Source organism: Triticum urartu, unplaced genomic scaffold (assembly GCF_056163025.1).
Source record: "Triticum urartu cultivar PI428250 unplaced genomic scaffold, HENAU_Tu73 scaffold496, whole genome shotgun sequence".
NCBI lineage: Eukaryota > Viridiplantae > Streptophyta > Magnoliopsida > Poales > Poaceae > Triticum > Triticum urartu.
The window spans coordinates 30,880-35,804 of NW_028260679.1; the positions used below are offsets into that span (position 1 = coordinate 30,880).

A 4,925-nucleotide genomic window follows, 5' to 3' on the forward strand; every position below is an offset into this window, starting at 1 on the left:
TCAAACCAAATAGTAGAACAGGGTCTCATAAATAATGTTCAACAAATTGGAATTCATTTAGCAACCGATTTTTATCTTCCGTTTGAACTCATTTCCATAATTCTTCTAGTTTCTTTAATAGGTGCAATTACTATGGCTCGGCAATAAGAAAACTTAGAAAAAGTACAAATTATAAGAATTGCAAATCTAAAATAAATAACTAAAGAATCACAATTTTGATTTAGTAAAATCCATCTACTGCCAACAAATACCTCCTTTTTTTTTTTTTTTTTTTTTCTTTTGTTGTGTAATTGTTCTATTGTAATTAATTGAATCGGTTCAATTCTTGCCCTCATATTGAAATGAATCGAGATTGATAAGGAGTTAGTTAATGATGTTTGAGCATGTACTTTTTTTGAGTGTCTATTTATTTTCGATTGGTATCTATGGATTGATCACAAGCCGAAACATGGTTAGAGCTCTAATATGTCTTGAACTTATACTGAATTCAATTAATCTAAATCTCGTAACATTTTCTGATCTATTTGATAGTCGCCAATTAAAAGGAGATATTTTCGCAATTTTTGTTATAGCCCTTGCAGCTGCTGAAGCCGCTATTGGACTATCCATTCTTTCTTCCATCCATCGTAATAGGAAATCCACTCGTATCAATCAATCTAATTTATTGAATAATTAGACTTTTGAATAATTAGACATAGAATCCTCTAAACAAAGGCGCACATATTAAAATAAATAGAAATCAATACTATTTTCTTAGTATTATTTGAGAATATCCATTTTTTTTAGTAGATTATTGCATAGTATTCTTTTTTCACTTAAATGAATTTTTGTATTTGTAATTCATTGATATTGCAATTTGAATATTGCAATAATTTATATTGAAAAGACGATAGCCAATTTATTGGCTAATTCGAATTCGTCTGTACAATTCGTAAAATTCTTTCTTATTTCTTATTTATTGTTGAAATCCAAAATTAAAGTCTCTTGGCTCTCTTCACGCTTTCTCACAAACAGATTAAAAAATAGATTTTTTTTTTTGAAGTTTGGATAAACCATTGCTTCGTCTGGTGTCTACAATACATATGACTCATTATAGTACTAATTTCATTTTTACCAGATCGAAAAATTTTATGTTGAAAAGAAAAATTTATAGATCCAATGTCACATTCCGTAAAAATTTACGATACATGTATAGGATGCACTCAATGTGTACGAGCTTGTCCAACAGATGTATTAGAAATGATACCCTGGGATGGATGTAAAGCCAAGCAAATTGCTTCCGCGCCGAGAACCGAAGATTGTGTGGGTTGTAAGAGATGTGAATCTGCCTGCCCGACAGATTTTTTAAGTGTCCGCGTTTATTTAGGGCCTGAAACAACACGTAGCATGGCTCTATCTTATTGATACGTTACAAAAAACTTCACTCGAATCGTCTGATTCCTCTTTACCGAAGAAGCCTGTGCTCGAAATAATCGAGCACGGGCTTTTCTGGTCAAAACGTATCTTGTCTTTATCACTTTATCATGAGTTATTTTCCTTGGTTAACAATACTTGTTGTTTTGCCGATATTTGCAGGTTCATTAATTTTCTTTTTACCTCATAAGGGAAACAAAGTCGTTAGGTGGTATACTATATCTATTTGTTTATTAGAATTCCTTCTAATGACTTATGCGTTCTGTTATCATTTCCAACTGGAGGATCCCTTAATCCAATTAAAGGAGGATTATAAATGGATAGATGTCTTCGATTTCCACTGGAGATTGGGAATCGATGGACTTTCATTAGGATCTATTTTATTGACAGGATTTATCACTACTTTAGCTACTTTAGCAGCTTGGCCAATTACACGGAATTCGCGATTATTCTATTTCCTGATGCTCGCAATGTATAGTGGTCAAATAGGATTATTTTCTTCGCGAGACCTTTTACTTTTTTTTATCATGTGGGAGTTAGAATTAATTCCTGTTTACTTACTTTTATCCATGTGGGGGGGGAAGAGGCGTCTATATTCAGCTACAAAGTTTATTTTGTATACTGCAGGCGGTTCCATTTTTTTCTTAATCGGAGTTCTGGGTATGGGCTTATATGGTTCCAACGAACCAGGATTAGATTTGGAAAGATTAATTAATCAATCATACCCTGCAACCTTGGAAATACTTTTATATTTTGGCTTCCTTATTGCTTATGCTGTCAAATTGCCGATTATACCCCTACATACGTGGTTACCAGATACCCATGGGGAAGCACATTATAGTACATGTATGCTTTTAGCGGGAATATTATTAAAGATGGGAGCATATGGATTGATTCGGATCAACATGGAATTGTTACCTCATGCTCATTATCTATTTTCGCCCTGGTTAGTAATAATAGGAGCGATCCAAATAATCTATGCAGCTTCAACTTCTCTTGGTCAACGAAATTTCAAAAAAAGAATAGCTTATTCCTCTGTATCTCACATGGGTTTCATAATTATAGGAATTGGTTCCATAACCAACATTGGACTCAATGGAGCTATTTTACAAATATTATCCCATGGATTTATTGGTGCTACACTTTTTTTCTTGGCAGGAACCGCTTCTGATAGAATGCGTCTTGTTTATCTCGAAGAACTGGGGGGAATATCTATCCCAATGCCTAAAATTTTTACCATGTTTAGTAGCTTTTCAATGGCTTCTCTTGCCTTACCAGGAATGAGTGGTTTTGTCGCAGAATTAGTAGTATTTTTTGGACTAATTACTAGTCCAAAATTTCTGTTAATGCCAAAAACACTAATTACTTTTGTAATGGCAATTGGAATGATATTAACTCCTATTTATTTATTATCTATGTTACGCCAGATGTTCTATGGATACAAGCTATTTAATGTTCCAAACGCAAATTTTGTGGATTCTGGACCACGAGAACTCTTTATTTTAATCTGTATCTTTTTACCAGTAATAGGAATTGGTATTTATCCAGATTTTGTTCTCTCCCTATCCGTTGACAGGGTAGAGGCTCTCTTATCCAATTATTATCCTAAATAGGTTTGCTTTTTTTTACTCGTCTGCTCTATTAATGCAGAAATAAGTAAAAAAGTATATAATGCAGAAATAAGTAAAAAAGTATAATTAGATCTATCTCGAATTTTTGAGAACCCTTTGATAAGGCGTTCAAGGGGTTCTCAAATAAAACATAAAAGTAAAAACCTTCATTTCATGAAGGTTTTATTTTATGTAATCATTTAGGTGTTAATGTAAACGAACCATAACTATGTAAGCCTATTCCTAATAGATTTATACCAAAATAACAAATCCAAATTATAAGAAATCCTATCAAAGCTATAAGTGCAGAATTCGTACCCTTCCAATTTGGATTTGTTCTACTATGTAAATAAATTGCGAATATGGTCCAAGTAATAAATGCCCAAGTTTCCTTAGGATCCCAATTCCAATAGGATCCCCAGGCCTCATTAGCCCATACTGCTCCACAAAGAATACCTACGGTTAAAAGGGTAAATCCTAGGCTAATGACACGATAACTCCAAGAATCCAAACGCTCCGTTAATTGATATTTGTAATAATTTGGAAATGAAGGGACAGAGGTTCTTTTTAAAGCACTTCTTTTTGCATAAAAATATTTAATATCACTAAAGAAAAATGTTTTATTTAAAACATTTTTTTTCTTTTTAGAAAAGAAATGGAAATTATTTCGAAATCTAATGATTAGAATAGCGGCAGATAATAAGGATCCGCACAAAAGAGTTGCATAGCTTAATAACATCATACTGACATGCATCATTAACCACTGAGATTGTAGAGCAGGTACTAGTATCGTGGATTGATGCATTTCAGTTAAAAGACCCGATGTGGCAAAGCCTTGCGTTAAAATAGTACTTGGCGTAGTTATTGTGCTTAAATCATTTTTAGAGTTCTGTATTTTAGGAATGGTATGAAGAATATACAGGGCCCATGAAAGGAAGATCAATGACTCATATAAATTACTTAATGGAAAATGTCCCGAGGAAGCCCAACGAGAAACTAAGAATCCTGTTATAGAGAAAAAAGTAACTATCATTCCTTTTTCTGACGAATCGCGTAATCCTCCAAGTTCACGAACTAATAAGGTTATAAAATGAATCGTAATCACAATTGAAATCGTTGAGAAAGAGATATGAGTTAGTATATGTTCTAAAGTTGCAAATAGCATAAGGGGAAGGTCCCATTACAAAATTGTAAATTTCGAATTGATTTCTAATCTATTGTATTCTTTTTCAAGAATGCCGCCACTCGGATTCGAACCGAGATGCTTGAGCACTGCTTCCTAAGAGCAGCGTGTCTACCAATTTCACCATGGCGGCTAACTTCAAATAATAGGTAACTTAAAAGAATAATAGCTATTATCTTGGGAATCGTCGATATTGGGAAAGTCCATAAAATTTAGGAACATTAGAGTTTTCATTAAAATAGACTTCGTTTGGTAGTATCGTTTCCATTTTTTTTTTTTACAATAAACTCTTGCTTTGCCCAATAGAAACACAAACACTGCTTGAAAGAGTTGGAACTTCTTTTTTCTAACTTGCAATTATAGAACTAATTTTTTCTAATTAATTTCCCCTTTACATTTTGAAAATTCTTTCAATACAATGAAAAAAATCCAAAAGGGTTTCTATTTAATGATGAAATTAAAATAAAATGGATAAATAGAAAAGGCTTTTTGGATTTTTTAAAAATTTCTAGAATGAAAGTCTTTATGCTCTTATTAATAAGATTTACTAACCTTATGATTTTGGAGAAGATAGGTGGAAGTTGTAAGTCCTATTGTAAGAATACTCCACTTTTCATAATTTTCCTAATAGAATATGAGGATTCTATTAGGAAAATTATGAAAAGTTCATTGATAGGAAAAGAATACTTAGCACACAGTATACCAAACAAAACTTTTTT

The 4,925-nt window shown here is 32.5% G+C and overlaps 1 non-coding gene across 1 annotated transcript; it reads right to left on the bottom strand.

Moving 5' to 3' along the window:
* Nucleotides 1-4,259: 4,259 nt before the first annotated feature.
* TRNAL-UAG (transfer RNA leucine (anticodon UAG)) lies at nt 4,260-4,339 on the bottom strand. The gene has a single exon. It is a non-coding gene; the product is annotated as a tRNA-Leu (tRNA).
* Between the last annotated feature and the right edge of the window lie 586 nt (nt 4,340-4,925).